This window comes from Callospermophilus lateralis, unplaced genomic scaffold (assembly GCF_048772815.1).
Source record: "Callospermophilus lateralis isolate mCalLat2 unplaced genomic scaffold, mCalLat2.hap1 Scaffold_73, whole genome shotgun sequence".
In the NCBI taxonomy this organism is placed as follows: domain Eukaryota; kingdom Metazoa; phylum Chordata; class Mammalia; order Rodentia; family Sciuridae; genus Callospermophilus; species Callospermophilus lateralis.
In genome coordinates, this window is record NW_027515346.1 from 3,360,237 (window position 1) to 3,380,503 (window position 20,267).

The 20,267-nt window shown below is 35.6% G+C and overlaps 1 pseudogene; it reads left to right on the forward strand.

The window, feature by feature from the left end:
• Window positions 1-1,844: 1,844 nt before the first annotated feature.
• On the forward strand, window positions 1,845-2,638 carry LOC143388370 (small ribosomal subunit protein eS1 pseudogene; annotated as a pseudogene).
• Window positions 2,639-20,267: the final 17,629 nt, after the last annotated feature.

The following is a 20,267-nucleotide window of genomic DNA, read 5'->3' on the forward strand; positions in this document are numbered from 1 at the left end:
CAAATCAAATTAACTTATATGTGTACATCTGTTTTCAGACTCCGTATTCAATTACCAGGTGTTTGTTCCTTTGTTTTGGTTATTAGACAACTGTTATGTTTATATTTTCTGTGTGATCTTATTTTACATGTGTGTCTCATAAGCAACATACATTTTAATTTTTTAATCCATTTATCTCCGACTTAATAGTTAAGTTAAATGCATTTATGCACATGTGATTATTAATATGTTGGCTTAGCTTTCTCACCTGATTTTATACTTTGTTATTTATTTTTCTCTTCCTCTATTTTTGTCACTTTCTTGTCTGTCATTGAATTGATAAAAGTTTTCTGTGTATTCCTGTTCCCCTTGAGCTGTTTGTAACCCATTCTTTCAATGATTACTTTTAGATTTTTTTACATACATTTTCAAAAAGTAAGTTTTTATATTAGTGTCTGAGCCATTATTTTTATTTCCTTCCTGAACAATACAAGGAGCTTGGCATATTTTAATTAACCATTGTGTAACCCTAAAATAGTGCTTTCTCATCTAGTTTTAATTGTACTTTGATTAACATAAAAATTTAATTGTATTTTCAGTCAAAATTTAACTGAATTTACTAAAAGCTACTTTAAATTTCTAACCTCACTATTGTTTTATTATTCCACAGATTTCTTTGAATTAATTCTTTCTTTTTTAATGAAGTCTTTGGGTAAAATACTCTTTACCTTTCTATTTCTGAAAATGTTACCTTTATACTTGAATGGCTGCTTCCTTAGATGTATCATAGCTTTTTGCTCACCAATTTGAAAGCTTGCCTGTACTCTTTTCTGGAACTTCTTATTATGTAGGCAGATTCTATATGCATTTTATTTTAATGTCTTTGATTATAATCCATATCTTTTTTCCTGCTATTTCTTTGACATTTTAATCTTTTTTATCTCTTTTTTATTGGTTGCTCAAAACATTACAATGATCTTGTCATATCATATTTCATACATTTGATTCAAGTGTGTTATGAACTCCCATTTTTACCATGTGTACAGATTGCCGGATCACATTGGTTACACATCCACATTTATACATACTGCCATACTAGTGTCTGTTGTATTTTAATCTTTGTAATAAAATTATATAGGTTAAATATGTGTCTAGATATCAACTTTAAAGTTTTTAAATATTCAAACTACATTAATCAAAATTTCATAGTTTTCTTCAACTTGGGGAAATTTGTAGCTGTTGTTTCTTCAAAGATTGCATCTCCATCATTGCTGAAAATGGCACTCTCTTTCTCTGGCACTCCTCGTAGGTATACCCTGAAGATTTATCATGGAACATACATGATATTTAATAGTTTTTTATTTGTTGAACTACATTCTGGGTGCATCTATCAGTAATTCGTTCCAATTCACTATCATTCCTTCACACATGTCTAAATAAGTGTTTATGTTATCTACTCTTTTAAATCTCAGAAACAACATTTTTTTTCTTTTCTTGTATTCTTTACTTTCTTGTTTATGACCCAAATTTTTATTTTATTTCTGCCTATTTTTATCTTATAACATTTTGTTCCTTTTAGATTGTTCCTTTTAGACTGGCTCAAAACATTCTAAACAAACATATTAAATTTGCTGCCATAGTATTTCATAAGACTAATTTCCTCTGAAATTATTGCATACCCTGCTGGTTTATGTTTCTTAGAATCCTCACTAATCGTAAAGATTTTTGCTGGTGGTGTATGACCATAATCCCAGCCACTTGGGAAGCTGAGACAGGAAGATCACAAGTTAGAGATGGGCTTCAGCAATTTAGCAAGGTCCTGTCTCAAAAAATAAAAAGGACCTTTTGGCTTTCTGAGCAGTACCATGGCAGTAGGCAAGAACAAGCACCTTACAAAAGGTGGCAAGAAGGAAGCCAAGAAGAAAGTGGTTGATACATTTTCTAAGAAAGACTGGTATGATGTGAAAGCACGGGCAATGTTCTATATAAGAAATATTGGAAAAACATTAGTTACCAGGATCCAGGAAACCAAAATTGCATCTGATGGCCTCAAGGGTCAGGTGTTTGAAGTGAGTCTTGCTGATCTGCAGAATGATGAAGTTGTGTTTAGGAAGTTCAAGCTAATTACTGAGGGCGTTCAGGGAAAAAACTGCCTGACCAACTTCCATGGTATGGATCTTACCTGTGACAAAATGTGTTTCATGGTCAAAAAATGGCAGACGATGATCGAGGCTCATGTTGATGTCAAGACTACCAATGGATATTTGCTGCATCTATTCTGTATTGGTTTTACTAAAAACCTCAACAATCATATACAGAAGACTTCCTAAGCTCAGCACCAGAGGTCCGCCAAACCCAGAAGAAGATGGTGGAAATCATGACCCGGGAAGTGCAGACAAATGACTTGAAAGAAGTGGTCAATAAACTGATTCCAGACAGCATTGGGAAAGACATGGAGAAGGCTTGCCAATTGATTTATCTTCTTCATGATGTCTTTGTTAGAAAAGTAAATATGCTGAAGAAGCCCAAGTTTGAATTGGGAAAACTCATGGAGCTTCACAGTAAAGGTAGTAGTTCTGGAAAAGCTACAGGAGATGAGACAGGTGCTAAAGTTGAATGAGCTGATGGATATGAATCACAAATTCAAGAATCTGTTTAAAATTCAAATTTTTAATAGTAATTAATAAACAGTCCTATTTGTGAAAATGAATAAATAAATAAATGTAAAGGGCTAGAGATATAGTTCAGCGATAGAGACCCCTAGGTTCAATGCCAGTGTAAATAAATAAATAAATAGTTTCTTTATATGTTTCAAAATCTAGGCTCTTCAGATTATTTTCAGTTTGGGATCTACTATGTATTTTAGAGATTTGGAATGTATCTTGTTTTTCCCAACCCAGCTCTCTTTTTTTTTTTTTTTTTTTTTGTATCATGGATAGTTTCTCAACTGTCTCTAGTAATCCTCAAGAACTTTAAAAGATTTCCTCAAGAACCTAAAGATTCTGTTTTCTGAGTTCGTGCCCCATGGTGATATTGGGGACACTGAATATTCAGAATGCAGCGTGTCACTTGGTTCCGTTTAGGGAATTTGAATTCCTCCTTCCACTTTTTTTCCCAACCCTGTCTCTCCAGGTAGTAGTTTTCCAGACAGAAGTGGCCAGCATGCTTTTGGAGTCTTGTTTTACAAGCAGAATACTGTAAGTCACTCTATATATAAACTGCAAACCACAGGCCTGGCTCTGATCATCAACAATCCTCCTGTTTACACCCATTACCATACAGGTGGCCCAGAATATTAATGCTTCTGTGGCTTCCAAACCCAGAGCACTTCAGTCCTATGCCTTCAACCTCACTAATTTCTTCACATTTCTGATTATATTACTGGCTCACAGCGAAATCTATCATTTTTGTTCTTGGTGCAGGTTTTGAATGTGTTTGTGTCTTTTTAATTTATCTTTGCTTTGGGATCTGCAAATGAAAATGAGCAAAAAACCAACAATATACTGTGCCATTGTTAGCATGTCTTGAATTGGTTCTTTGAGTTCTGAATATGCTTAAAATTCAAATTTGAGACTGAGGAAAAAAAATGTATCTTATGCTTTATTTTAAACAGGTTTGTTAGCAGCAAACTAAGGGGTTAGAAAAAGGTGGATGATGAGAATGACCCAAAATAAGTGACTAATGAATCTATGTTGATCGATTAATTTTATCAAGATTATTTTACTTTTTTGTGAGGAAGCAAGACTTTTTCATACTGAAAAATGAAGGTAAAATATATGAAGGTAAAATTCCTCTTTTTATATATCAATTTAAAAGTCAATAGTGTTTTACTTAGTTAAAATAAAATGACTAGTTTGACCATGTCAACTTTTATTTTAAACCAGGATGCACACTTTTTATTTTCTCTTATTACCAAAATCAGATACAAAATTTTCATTTTTAAAATACTCTCATCTTATGATCAATTAAAATGGACTCAATTTCCTTTAAAACATAGACTTAAATTATGTGTTAAGGCAGTAAGTCTGCTCCTACTTAACAATAGTTTTTTAATTATTTTTTAAATATTTTTCATAAAATATATATTAACCATACTTCTCCCTTCTCTTCACAGTATTATCACAGACGTGGAAGCAATTCCCTTGATTAATTTACGAATAGATAGGCACTGCCACTGGATCCAGAGGTTATTAAAAGAATGTTATACAATACTTTTCATTCAACACACTTGAGCATACATTACCTTACTGGAGTCTCAAAACTACAATTTGAGAGAGGTAAAGTCTAAGTGTACCTCTCCCCAAAGTTTATAAATCAATTACAGCATCCTGCGGGATTTAGCCATTTACCCACCCAAAGCACTGATGAAAAATAACATCTTGGTAATTTGATACAAATGTTCCCTTTCTGAGATTATAAAATTGTTGAAGCAAAAAATGGATGTACCTTTGAAATCTATTATATGTGCATATGGGTATCTATGTGAAATATACATGATAACTTCTTTTAGTGAATGACTCTTGAAAGAAACAAAAATAGGAAGCTAAACCATGTATTACTGCCAGTATTAGATAATTATATGAAAATAGCAAGCAGGCACCTGAAAACTTACCAAATAAGAAAATGGTTTTTAGTGTGCCTTTCATAATATTATCCATACTGCCTTATGGAATACAGATTTTAATAACTAGTGTTCCATATATGCTGAGGCAATATAAAATGAGTTCAATGACTTAACTACATGTGAATAATTTTGATCATATTTTACACCTCTATTTCCTACTTCCCATATGAACTCATACTTAATCTTGAAGCTCATTTATTTCTCTCAGTCTTTATTATTTTCCATTTGTATTATTATGGAAATTAAATGAAAAGTGCTGCAGGTAATAAGATGTATTAAGTACAGCGTGCTTGATGATATAATATTGAACACAGTCTCTGCTGTTACTATCAAAATGAATATTAGAATAACATCGCTACCCTAGCAGGTAGATGGAGAAAAAATTTCTAATAGGCTTACCATAAAATGACAGACAATTATACTAACCTCATAAGGTTTCTGTGAAGAAAAAAAAAACTCTTAGGTTTTTGAGTAGCTAATAAGCTATTGAACACTCTATTCAAATTTAAAGTTCTTCAAGACTGACTTATAATCAGCTTTGTTGAAGACTAGCAAAAATGAATATGGTTTCTTCAAAGAATTAAATTTAAAAATGAGGGAAAAAACCACACAGTCTAACTACATATCATTTGTCTTTTCAAGTAATAACTGTGTTTATCTGATAATAAATGTCCAGGCTGCATTCTAAGAGGCTGGGCATAAATAGATTCAATGTCTGAGTCTGAATCAACAGAAAACAACTGCAGCAATTATTGTTTTTACCATTAGAATTTCTGCTGGGAAGATGTGAAGAATTAAGCATTAAAAATATAGACATTAAGATACTTAAAAGTTCTATGATGAAAAATGTATCTTTGACCTTAAAACAACATATTTAACATGTATTATTCCAACCTCCAGGGCCCTGTCAACATCCGTTCTGTCTATTAAACTGTAAGAATAAGAAGGAAAGGATCATTAATCACATTTATGTCATGAATATGTATTTATAAATGACAAATGCATGTGCAAGGGAATTTTGAATGGATGTGCAGGTAAGATTTAGGTGACAAATATGGAGGAAAAAACCTAAAGCGATATTAAAAATTTTAAGTCTTTAAAATTTCAAAGGATGACCTTTAAAAAGAAACTATCCATATGACTTTCAGAGGATATAAATCAAACATTAAAATGTATTCATATTAATACTTATGAAACAAAATTATATATATTAGATGAGATTATCTTGATCAAAGATAAATTTTTGCAGTTTGTTAAAGAATATCATATAGCCTTACATTTCTGACATTTTCATTTGCTACAAATATCTTATGTCAGATAACCATGATCCTAAAATTAGGATATTTTTTATTTCAACTTTTTAAATACATAGGACTTATTAAATCTAATTCCCATTTCTTTTGGTCATCTTTCACAGTCTGGGACCACCACTTTGACCCTTTGTCAACACTGAGGCAGACTCTTAAAAAATAGAAGCAAATGACCTTTAGACAGCTCCATAATTCTGACTGTTCTATTTTCTTACTGAAATTCACCCCCTGTGACACCTTGTTTTTTTGCCCCTCCCCATTACCCATATGAATGAGGTTTTGGTTTGGAGAGTTTACTTTAATCTGGACATGTAGGTTAGCAACTACAGTAAAATAGACTCTCACAAACTCATTATTTCCCACATTACTTACGAAATAGGGGATCTTTACTATCAACCATTTCCAGAGAACAGAGTCTGCATTTACTACTCAAAATAGTCACTATTGCCTACATATCAGATTAAGAGTTCCTTCAATCTTTTTTGGAGTGTGTGTGTGATACACACACACACACACATACACACACACACACACACATTTATTTAGAGACAGGGTCTCACTGAGTTGCTTAGGGTCTTACTAAATGGTTGAGGCTGGCTTTGAACTAAGATCTTTCTATTTCAGCCTCTTGAGCTGCTGGGATTATAGGCATGCACCATAGCGTCTTGCTAAAGTTTGTATATTTAAACAAACGTACAGATACACACTGGTGAGTGCATATACGCATGTGTCTAAGTAGGGTAGTAGAGCTCCACAGATGAGAATACTTCAGGACTAAAACCATTATCACCATCAAACAACCCAGCATTTCTGCAAGAATGAATCATGGCATGCAGGTTAAAAGTAATGATTTCGTAGTCTGATACTTAGCTCCCAAGTGTGGTAACGTGCGTGAAGATGTCCTTTCTGCCAAGATCTAAATGCATCTATCTGCCAATTCTGGAAATCAGTGACAATGGAAAAGTCAGAACTGCTGTGCCAAGTATTCTGGCAACACAGACCATGTGGCAATAATAGCTATGGAATCAGGAGCAAAGAAGCAACAGCAGCAGCAGGAAGACCCCAGAAGAACCTCCGAGAAGGCTCAGTGTTGGAAGTCAAAAGATATAGCAGAGACGAGTCTTCAACAGAAATGATGATATGGAGTTTTCTATTGCCTAAGCTATCTCTGCCCCCAATGAAAATATTTTTAAGCCACTAGAACCCATTGCAGAAAAAGTGAGAAGTGACGGAATTGATGAACACCAACACTGAGGAAGGGGATAATTTCTCAGTCATGACTGACCATCAGAATCTTTTCCAAGCTGGGTGCAGTGGCGCACCCTTATAATCCCAGCAGCTTGGGAGACTGAGACAGGAGGATTGCAAGTTCAAATCCAGCCTCAGCAACCACGAGGCACTAAGCAACGTGGTGAGACATTGTCTCTAAACATAATACAAAATAGAGCTGGGAATGTGGCTCAGTGGTCCAATGCCCCTGAGTTCAATCCTTGATACCCATCCCCACACTCCTCCCCCCAAAAAAGAAAGAAAAAGAATCTTGTTCAAAAATACAGGCCCATGTTCCTTCTGTGGAAAGTCAGCTACATTAGATCTTAGGATAATAGAAGTAAACCACACAGGGACTTATAGGTCAAAGTAATTTGGATAATACTCTGAGAGCAAAAGGGAACTATTTTAAGAACTTGAAGCAAGAACGCACCATAAGCAACATAATCTAATTTATGTTTAGAAAGTGACTGCTTTTTAGAGATGATTGTTTGATAGATAGACCAATACAAGGCCATTGCTGGAGGCCAGGAGAGAGGTGATTATGACTGGGACTGGTGTAATATTGGCAAAATGACAATTAGTTGATGGATTTCAAATACATTTGGATAGAATAAGCAACATTTCCTGAGAGACTGAACTATTGGTATTAGGGAAGGGATCAATAAAGATAGCATCTAGATTTAAAAGAAGTGACCTTCATATAAATAGGATAACGTTATTCCTACAGGTTAAAAGTAAAATAATAAAGCTTCAGCTTTTGTAGATCATCTTGACCCTGGCTACAGTGGGGATCCCTTTCAAACAATGAAACTAAGTTGTTTGTTTTCACCTAAAAAGAATAGCCACTATGGAGCATTCATTTGGCGATACCACATTATTACCTAATTCCATTGACAATACAGAGGGGAAGAAATGTCCATCGCAGAGAAAAATATTTTTAATTACCCCAAATTTATTGAAGACTAAATATATGCTTGGGGAACTTATATTTTCCTTAGAAGTGCATACGTGTGAATAATACATGCCATTTTAGAATGGAAAGGTTTTATGATTTCTTTCTTTCCGTCGTTATTCCCCAAAGGGTTTTCTGTAATATGCTAATGGGTTACATATAAATGATGTTCATTATAAAATAAGTTTTGAAAAATAATGTTTCCTTTACCCTGTCACCTTTTAAAGGTTTTTTTTTTTTTTTTTTTTTGTCAAAATGTGCAGGGATCTTGATGAGGAGTGTAATTTTTTCCAAACTCATTTAAAAATTATTACTTTTAAGATGTGTATTATTCTGATAACCAAATAGTCAGATTCTTTTGAGAGGAGACTAAGGTGAAAGAGAGATAAACAATATTGCTTTATACTAAGGTAAAATCCAGTCTCTTTCCTTTTTACTTACTTGAGAGTCTTGCCTATATTAGTTAAAAATGTCATATCATACTTCTCTATTGTCTGTTCTTTTCTATCTGGTCTCCATTTTTATTCCCTTTGGGTTCACGTGTTTGCTCTCTCTCTCTTTACACACACACACACACACACACACACACACACACACATGAAATAGGATTTTGGTTCTGCTTCCATGATAGCTTGATCTGAGAAGGCTTGTCAAGAATAACTCTTGTAGCAAATTTCTCGCTTTTTTTCTAGTTTTCATGTTCACTTGCTTTTTTTAAGTCTACTGGATTTGCTTTTTCCAGAGGGAAGGATGAGTAGATTCAATGCCAAAACAGTCATATTTACCTGCTTGAACTTAGGCGCATGTTTAGGAAGTCCAACTCCACTGGATCCTGTCTAGCTAATGGAGGCCTTCTAGAGGTGTTTTGCTTTACAAGCTAAGAACCTTCATTTATTAGGCCTCCAAATCCTACTTACATTTCCTGCAGGTGACTCATAAGGCAACAGGAAACAAGTTAAGGATGCAGTGAATTGTGTTTTGAAAATTACGTAGATTTTTAGTATTCTCACCACAATGATAAGTATATGAGGACATGTATATATTAATTAGCTCTCCCTAATATTAATTAGGAAATGCACATGTTAACTAATAAAAGACATGTTTTCATGTCCAATCAGTTTTGTTCTATACTTTCATTTTCTCTTTTGGAGCCATTCCAGAATGTATAAACATTCAAGACATCATGCTGTCCATGATAAATATATGCTGTTTTTATCTGTCATTTTCACATACATTTTTAAATGACAGGCTGGCTGTTAGTGTTCCCAGTCATCTGTCTTCCCATCTCAACAAGGTTTCACATAGATTCCTAGAATAGTCCTTGATGAAGTATTCTACTATTGTCTGTATTTCTCCTATAAAGCACAGGCTTCATAGTCAACAAATTTCAAAATGTTAGATCTCTACTTCCTCCTTCTCCAAACTTTAATTCTTTGTCTTATCCATTAAGTTGTTTCCCAGGTTTTCTTAGTTTGGATCTGTTGCTTCTACTGTGAATAATCTGCTGTGTTTAATAATAGACTATACATCTTCAGCAGGCAACACACTCATTGAGGGTAAAGCCTCAGTTGGTCATACTGCTGGTCCTATAAACCAGCATAGTACAAAGTATATGTTAGCAAAGAATTGAAGAAAAAAATGAGCAAATGCATGAATATGTAAAATGGCAAGTAAAAGAAGCTATCTATGTCTTTACAATTATTTCCTGACCCACTCTTAATGACACCACTCTTTTCCTTTGACTACAGCCATAGATTTCTATAACTAATATCTTGTTTACATACTTGGTTTTTTATTTTATTATATCACCTGCCAATCATTTCATCCTTCTATTTAAAACCTCTCAGTGATATAATTCATGATGAGATCCAAACAGAAGCACACATACTCAACTTCTCTTGTATTATAAAAATTCATATCACCTGGATGGAATGAGCTCTTCTTTCTGGTTTTCTTTCATGGTGTTTCTGACTCCCTGCTGGTCTGTTGAATTCTCTAAATTCATCTCTGCCAACCAGATTCCTGGCACTATTTTTATTTTTTTCTCTGTGACCACTGAGGTTCAGATTCTTCTCTGTATCCTAATAGTTGAGCTTTAACTTCTACCCTTCGCTGCCCTGTTCTCCCCATGTTCCTTAATTCAAACTCAATTAATTAAACATTTGCACAAAGCCCTAATTTGCTTACCCCTAGCTCACCTCTTGATCTCTTCCTCCAGGTATGGAAGCGAAGGACAGTTTGATAGTTAAGAAACATGACCTATAAAATTTACCCCTTTAGCAGAGCTCTGAGTCAATTAGTTTATCTGAGAATAGGTTGTGGGGTGGAGGTCTAGTCTTGCAGTCAGTCTACATGGGCAATTGTTCCCTAGCTTTGTGTTTTTGAACAAGTTTCTTAATCTCTCATTGCACAATTTCTTCATTTGTGTGCTGGGGATGTTAACAGAAGCACCTAACGGTTGTGAATTTTTAGTAGATAGATATTGATACAGACATAGATAAATAAATGCTGGTTAGAATAATACCTGGTCCATATTAATACGCTAAAGTGTTAGTTATGATTACCTAACTCCATGGAGGCCTAGGCCAAATGAAACTTCCAATCTAAAACTATCTTAAGAGCCAACTGAACACTGTTCCTGAACATTTAAAGAATAACTATTATTCCTCCTCCTCTGGGATTGTCCCCCTTTATTTTACTGCAAGATCCAGACTTTCTTTCTCATCTGTAATCTTATTTGCTTTTCCCACCTGGGGATAACATAGCAAACATGTGCTTAATTAACTTTACTTAAATGACATTCTCAACTTTTAATTATGACTTTTTGGTAAATAAAGTATTCTCTTTCACTGTCCTCAATGTCAAACCATATTTATATTGTTCTTAATACCAAACCTTGCAATTTTTTCCTACTTTGCAAACTGCTGATAAAAACATGGAAATTCAGTTCTTCATCTGGTGATCAATCTCCCTCCATTAAAACCATAAGTCTACTCTGCTTTTTATTACACAAAGAGTTAACGTCTACAACAAATACAGGCAAATTCTGATATACCATTTCATATCCTTCCCATTACAAACAGTTATTAAAGACTTGCAGTTGTTCAAAATAGATAATTGAAATAAAAGGATGGATTTACAAGTTAAAATAATAGCTTTATCTTGAACACAAAGTATTAATTCTTGATGACTTGTAAATGGTCATTAAACTTTATATTTAATAGTATTCAAATATTTTTGTCTTAAATATTGTTTATAAAATGCTTAGTTTCCAATATCATTAATCTTTAGAAATGTGGAAGGAAATGGTTAACAGCCAGATATTTTTAAAATGCAATTTTACCAAAGGGGAGGTAAACCACCTTAATAAAGAACTAGCCTTGTTCAAGCCTACTAATGATAAACATGTGGGTTCTGACTACTCTGTATTTTAGAATATGCCTTATATATTTTACAGTGCCTGGGAAAAAATATTTCCCTTATCTTTGGATAACCATATATTGTAAAACTATTTTATGGTCTAGAGGAAAACTATTCTTTTATCTGTAACTGATAAAGAATCCTTAGCCAGTTCAAGAGCATGCTGATTGATTAAAAAATGAATTCTTAAATGACAGCAATGAGAATGATTAGAACCTTGAGAAATAGATAGCAGTAGCCAAATAAAATTTCCATCTAGCACAAAGTATCAGTTATTTTAAATGTTAAAATGCCATAAAAGTTAATTAAGTCAATGCTTTTTTTTTTTTGAAACAGAAATTAAACCAAGAGGTACTTAACCACTGAGCCAATCACGAATCCTTTATTTTGAGATGGTCTCAATAAATTGCTTAGGGTCTTGTTAAGCTGCTATGGTTGGCCTTGAACTCCTAATCCTCCTGCCTCAGCCTCCCAAGTCACTGGGATTACAGGCATGCACCTCTCTGTGAGGCTAATCAATGCTTTTTTGACACTAAAATAAATGCAAACAAAAACTTTTGTCCCTAGTTAACATATACAGAAAAGTGAGAGTGCCAAGAGAAATAGAGAGAATAAACAGCCCAGTGGAATGCAAGGTCACAATGGAGCCAAAAGGTAGATGGCACAGCTCTTGGACATTTTCCAGATAGGTGTTGAGGGCTTCCATTACTTGCAATGAGAACATCTGAGCTTTGCCAACACACAGCTGGACATTCACTGTCCCACCAACAGTCTCACTGTCCCACCAACAGTCTCTCCACTGCCATTGCCACAAGTATAAAATTCCCACTTTCCTTCCTCCAAATTATCTTCCACTGAAACATATCCACCATACATTTTGAATTTCAAAGGTATGTCACCTTTTGAAAGTTAAATAATATTTTAATATTTAGAATGAATTAAAAATAATTTCTGTAGATTATTTTTATTTAGTTTTGTTTTTCTTTTTTCTTTTCTGTCTTTCTTTCTTTTTTTTTTTTTTGCTTTGTTTTGATTTTGTTTTTGTAACCAAGGATTTGACTCAGGGGTACTTGACCACTAACCATATCCCCAGCCCTATTTTGTAATTTATATAGAGACAGGGTCTTACTGAGTTGCTTAGCCCCTCACTTTAACTGAGGCTGGTTGTGAACTAGCCATCCTCCTGCCTCAGCTTCCTGAGTCACTGGGATTATAGGCATGTGCCACCATGCCTGGCCTATTATGCATTTTTAAGTAAACATTGCAGTTGAAATCCTATTCAATTGGAAAAATATGAGATCCACAATAAGAATCCAGAGGTACTTAACCACTGATTGACTCAGTGATTAATTTTCTTTGGGTTTAATTCCTGTTTCAAAAAAAAAGCATTGATTTTAATTAATTTTTATGGCAGGAGGATCACCAAATTCAAACTTGTCTCAGTAATTTAGTAAGTCCCTAGTCAACTTCGTGAGACACTATCTCAAAATAAAAATAAAAAAGGGCTATGGATGTGGCTCAGTTGTTAAATATCCCTGAGCTCAATCCCTGGAAACCCTTTCCCTGAAAAAAATTCTATTCAGAGTGTGGTAGAGTGTGTGCTCCATATAGGTGCATGTAGTTTTTGGGGGGGTTATGGTAAAGAATTCCCAATTCTCATAACATACTATACTCATAATAGCTACCTGGAAAACCTAAAACTGATTCAGGGTGAAAATAAAAGCAATAATATTTAATTTGAGTTTATGTTTCAGTAGGGAAACATGCTTAAGGGAACATGCTTAAGATAGTTCATGAAAGAAGATAGTCAATCATCAAATAAATTAAAAATTTACAATTTTTAATAATGAGTAATAGACATAGAGATGGCCATTATATGTATGAAATGTCTTTAAATGTACATATACATATTATATATAAGTTACATAAATAGAACATGTATAAAGAATATTTAATGTGTACAGATGCTTAAAGTGGAAACAGAGCTTAATTTAAACTTAGTGACTTTTTTAGGATGAAATGTTATTCATTTTAATAAAGCACATATTTTGTGTTATGTTTTTTCCTGTAATGATGAAGAATGTGAGTTATCATCTTCTTACGTGACCAAGGGAAATCATGTCAGCCAACAGCTGTGCTTGATTAGAACATCAATCAAAGCAGACCACCCCAAAGAGAGGGCCATCTGACAAAGTTGTTCTCTCTGTTGCCTTGGCTAGACCCATTAAACCTTGCAACATGTACATAGGGATGTGCTACTGATATTTAACAATTAGCTCTCTGAGTATAGTTCCAACATGAACACCAGGTAATATTTTCATTTAATTAAAAAATATGATATAAGTGAAACATCAAAGAGATATATCGGAACTTGAGTTGTTCATCAATGATATGAATGACTAACTAGTTTTCTTAATTGGGCAACAGTTTTTGAATACTGAAAGAGCATTTCTTCCACCTTTTTTATTCTATTAACATTTAAGAACCTACAGAACCCATACTCTTTTAAATTTAGACTTAATTACTAACATTTTAACACATTATATATAATTTTTGAATGTATTCAAATTTGTAAGTTCATCAAGATATAGTGGATGCATACATATATCCAGTCTATACATGGATGAAGAGTATAGACTTTTTCCTTTATCTTTGACCAAATAAGCATAAAGGACATAAGTGGGTATAATGATATTGTAGAAAAATATATCTTACATATCAATGTAAATTACAAGATATTATTTTGCAATTACAATGTGACTTGTCACTGTATTAAAATTTTTTTATTAAGTGGTAAGAAACCAATATAAAATAAGTAACTAAAATATGATTGTGTGGTTTTTTTCTAGTAAATGTCTCTCTGGGAATCTAATGAACACAACTCATACATATAATAGTATGAATAAAATATCTGGAGATTCAGTAATCTCAGAATACAGAATGCACAAACACACATATGAACTTAATTTTCACAGGACAAAAATACTCATTTATTTTTTGTAAAGACATGCTAAGTTCTTTTTCTTTGACCCAATAGACCTATACTTCAAATAAAAGAAAAGCACAACATAACTATTACCATTTAAAGATTACTATCTTTTCTTAGCAAATTAAACTGAAGTATTTAATTAGTTCAATGAGTCTATGTGAAGAAAACCTGATTTAATTATTTGCTTGCTGGCCTTTCTTTTTTTTCCCCCTCAAGATGTGGCTCATTAAAAGTTGTGATGTACTCTGCCAATAAAATTTAGCAGATTGCCCTTTGCAATAGGTAATTAAGATAGTATATGATACATAAAATTGTTTTTTTGAGCTTCTAATCAATCACACACTGAAAGTAAGACAAATATTTAAAGCTAAATGATATTTTAAAAGTATACATATTATTTTTTTAAATAACAATATGATTTTATTATTTAAGTGCATATAATACTGTTAAATGTTAACTAACAGAGAAAAACTTTGCCCAATTAAGAAAACTAATCATTCATATCATTGTTGAACAACTGAAGTTCTGATATACATCTCTGCTGTTTCACTTATATCTTAATTGTTAATTTAAATGAAAATATCAAACGATAATGATAAAAGTACTTTGTAACAAAATACATTTAACGTTTTTAAAGGATAAAAGATAATTTTAAATTAATGGAAAATGGATTTAAAAAACATAAAATGACCTTGCAAGTAATAAATAAAGCAAGAATATTAACTCCTTTATTATGCATCGAAAGGATTTTCTGAAAGAGATGAAATATTAGGCATCTGGAGTGGAGGAGAGAGGAGGGTTGCATAGTCTTTAAAGAAAAATAATCGCTGGCACATCACATAGCTTTGGAGGGGGTAAAAATTAAAAAAATGGGAGTAGAGCAATATTACTACTACATTAGGTTTTCATACATTCAAAAATTATTTGAGGATAGAAAGCAAACAGGAAGAAATTCACCTCACTTAGTAAGGATTTATATCTATAGAACAAAGACATAGTACTCTTATTGTGTAATGGAAAGCCAAGCCAGAGATCGACTTCTGGGGATTAGGAGTGATTGTGACATTTTAAAAATAGTTCAAACAAGAATATCTTTGACAGTAGAATAAAGGTAGATTGAAAAGGCAGAGACTGTCTTCTGAAATGATGGTTACAGAATTCTAGAAGAAATGACATCTAGAATTCTGCTGGGGATGACAAGAGCAGGGAATCAAAGGGAAACCATATGAAGAGGCATCAGAAATTTATAGCCAAATATGTTTGCCAATCAAAAGAGAGTGTGTTGAATATTCCTTTATGTTCTTGCTTGAGTTGTCTGTGAAAAACCATCTTTTGGTTTAGTTAATAGGATGTTATATAAGCAGGAAAAGTCAGGGAAAACTATTGGGGGAGGATTCCTTCTCATGTATCCCTGAAGTTGACAGTGGATCACTCAAGCAGATTCAAAGTACAAAACAAATGCTATAGAAAACTGCACACAGCATGGTGTGGTGGTGCTCACCTGTGATGCCAGCACATCAGGAAGCTGAAGCAGAAAAATGGCAAGTTGAAGCTAGACTTAGCGACTTAGCAAGGGCCTGAACAACTTAGAAAGACCCTGTTTCAAAACAAAAAATAAAAAGAACTGGAGATGTAATTCAGTGGTAATGGGCACCTGGGTTCAATCCCCAGTATTAAAAAAAATAATAACTGCACACAAACATGAGAGTGAGGTGAAAGATATGCTATCAAAGATATTATTAATCAACAGTCTTGAAATTTATGGATGTGATAATTCTGGTCACTCAGGCTTCCTCTTGCTATTTCATTAGATGTGGCCATTCTCACAGAGAATTAAGAGAGGAAATAACCTCACAGTAGAAATCAGAAGAGTAAGATTTATTAGGGATTACAAAACCCTACTGGGTCAATCAAAAAGCTGAAGAGGGTAATTACTTCCCTTTATTTTAAATGATACAGTCCTGTCAGTTGTCAATACTTTGTATTTAGAGCACAACACTTTATATATAAAGTTCCTACCAAAGCGCAATGTACTTCTTGAATGAAAAGTTTATTTTGATTTTTAACACATAAAATCATCCTTGGATATTACTCCCAGAAGCACCTACCAATCTTGATCAAAACTGTAAGAAGGATCTATAATAACAGAGAAATAGTTGCATTTTTCAAAGTTTAAGATGAATCTTTAAAAGAAAGTATGTAGCTTTTCAGTTGTACTTTGTGTGTAACTGGACAGGAAAATTCAAATTTGCAAGAGTATGGAAGAATATATGTATAAAAATTGTAGGGAAGTATGAAGAATGGGAAAGAGAGGTGTTTATATTTGTATGTCAGAGAAGACTGTTTCCCAAAAGAATACAATAAGCTGTGATAGAAAGCATGATTAGAATTTGCCCAAGTAAATAGTGGACAAAAGAATATTCAAGCAAAACAGATGAAACACTGGCACTCCCCCATGGCCCTCAATGTGAAAGTCAGGGCAAGGAGATGAGTTTCTCTAGTCGTGGACAACTCAAAGAATAAATGATTTTCTGCCTATGTTATTCCAGCAGCACAAAAGGCAGGAGATGCCATTCCATTCTAACCCTTCAATGTGAGTCAGTTTGACTTCCTGGGTAGTCTTCCTTGGCATTGAGATTCTCTAGCTTTGGTTTGGACAGTGATGTAGATGAACTGGTCATAAGTAGTACGCGCAGCAGGGACCCATGGCCAAGCTGAGGACTTTGAGCATGGGAAGAATTCATTAGAGCCTCTTGTAACCCTCACACCAGCTGGCTGAGTGGGCTCAACCTTGCTCAGTCTTAATCTCATTGTTCCTGAGGTAGAACTTCATGTTCTTTCCACAATTATAAGTACTGTTAGGAATGAACAATCCTGGGAAATTAGAACAGTGCTGTGGAGGGTTGAACTTAAACTCTAATCCCTAACAGAGGGCATGATCTTGGCAAATCACTGGACTTCCAGGTCAGCATTCTTATCTGAGAAATGGAATGGAGTTCCTTCCAATTCTAATATTCAGGTATGTTTATCAAGAGCTGAGGAAACAAAAGCACTTATTCCTTCAATTCAAAGTGTAGCACACAGTAGAAAGACTTGAGGCAAACCTAAATAATAACACAAATGCTAAGTAGGAAGTAAGGAGCAAAACTTCCACCTCCCATGTTTGCAATCAGAAAATGCTTATTTATCATCCCTGAGAAGCAAATTTCAGTAGCTAAGAAAGTCAAAGCTTGGTTTCTTTAGTGTCAAAAACCTTTTTTTTAAAGCAATTTTACCATTTGGATTTTTTAAAAAATTCCTTATCTTAGAATTTCTACAGTAGCAAAACCAGTTTGAAGCATTTATTTATAGGATGCTTTTAAAAATGACTTCACCATTATCCATTAGTGTTCACACACAAACACACACACACACAAACACACACACACACACACACACACACACACACACACACACACAGTGTCAGATCCTTGTATACCAAAATAGAATTCTTTCTCAAGTGACATGGAAAGGAATGGAAGTTAAAAAAGTTAGAAGGCAAATATTCTAGTAAAATAAACTATTTAATAGAATAAATATTTTAAAACATTTCCATCCCATGTGTATTATAACTAAATTAATGTTACTACTGAGACTCTGAACTTTAGATTTTGTGACTTTTAGCATGCTTAAGTTCTTCTTTTTCCCTTACAAAACATTCATTTATTTTGGTTGCACAGAGCATGCTACAATTCTTGATATTATACCTTTTACTCTAGTGTTCTACACTTAATACTCCTTTGTATTTTTGTTCCAATAACAAAAATAATTTTGAACTCTGACACATAAGACTGCATGAGGGTTTAATGCCTAGCAAAAACAGTTAAGAATATTTAATTTGTGTCATAATGAGTATTGTGAGCTTGCTGAGCAGAGGTGATCTAGTCTGGAAGACCCCAATTTAAGGCTTATTTTGGCAGTGTTTTTTACTGAAAGGTACAATCTGATCTATGTACCCTATGAGTCCTTCTTTCCACCTACATTGGAAATCCCAAATGTGTCTTGCATGTTCTGGGTTTGGTTGTCTTTCTCTTAGATCTGTACCATACCTGGCTCCCCCACCCCCAAACATTTATAGAAGTTCTTAGCTATGTTACATCACATATTCTATAGACAAAACTTGACCAAAAAGCATTTTATTTTAATGATTCCCTGTTTGGAATCCCTCACTTGCTCTTAGATTTCTATTGTTTACAACCACTATTGGTTTCTTTATTTATATCCTCAGTCACAACAGAAGACAAAGAGAAAACATCTTGCTAAAATTTTCCATAGGATCTTTGTAGGGGAGGTATGGCATAGAAACTTACATGGCCAGTTAGGAGTTTTAAGTGGTTTGGAAAGCAGTGAATCAGCTTTAACATTTAGGGTTCTCTTGTACAATTCTTTACCACAGAACCATTCATTAAAAGGGTGCCCCAAGGAAGGTTTCCTATTTTATAGACAGGGAAATTGACACAGAAATAGGTATCCCGGTTAAAATCATGGGTAACAGAAGCAAGAGCAGAAGAAAATTTATCTAGGTCTTCTGGTGTGTTGCCTGTCTGTCTTTGGGGAGACACAGGGCACATTCCAATCTGGGCAGACTTCACTTAACTGAGTTCCCAGAGCTGTTGGGCCAGTGCACTGAGTTGCAGAAGCACCTGAGGTCAAGACCCCACAAAGCCCAATCGCAGAGATGAACGGCAGTGTATCTGGGGGAGGCTGCAGAGCAGCAGGTGTGCAATAACGATCGGTCTCGGCAGCCACAGGGCCACGCAGATACAAGGAGTCGCCCAAATCTGAGCTTTGATTCAACAACATGCGTTAACCATGATGCCTTCGCTTTTCCTTCTGAGAAAAAGTGCCATCTAAGCAGCCACCTCTCACTTCACTGTGCACAGTACCGGGGTCCGCTGGCTCTGAGCCTCCACTCCGGAGGTTTGGGGGGAGCGTACTTCGGTCGTGAAGTGATTCCAAGACCAGGACAGAGGGTCCCCTGTGTGGCTCCAGGTAGCACTGCCCGAGCGGGGCAGGCCGAGCCGGACGGGGAAGGACACCCCGCCCCGCCCCCGGCTGCAGGACCCCAGCGAGAATCCGCTCAGGCGGGGTGGCGGGGGTGCGACCCGGGCCGCCCCAGGGAGGGGACCGTGCGCTGCAGCCGGGGCCAGCCCCTAGGTGACGCGAGGGCCGGGAAGGGCTGGGCAGAGCGCGCCTCAGGTGCGGGGAGGCGGCCTTGGGCTCGGGCCAGACCTTAAGCAGCTCGCGACGGGTTTCGGCCAAAGATGGCCCAGTTCCCCGTTGCCCTTCCCCCTCGTCGCCTTTCCCGTCTTCTCCGGCTGCTCCCAGGGCTGCTGGCGGCGCCGGGGCACCAGTAGAGCGCGCGTGAGCAGGGTGCGGGAGAGGACCGCCCACCCCACCGCCCGCGGGAGGCGCTCTTAGTTGAGAAAGAGGGCTCTGCCAATTTAAGGTGAGGAGTGGGCGTCGCCTCTGGCCGGGTGACGGGCTGGGAAGGGACCTGGCAGGCGGGTCCATGCCAACCAGGAGGCGGTGCCGGTAGGGCGGTCCGTAGTAAAACGTCGGGGGCGGAAAGGGGTGGAGGCGGCGAGGCTGCTGATGGGCGGGGCAGGGGCGGGGCCTCCAAGGGAGGGCGGGAAGGGTGGAGGCGGTGACGCGACTGGTGGGCGGGAGTGGGCGGGGCCT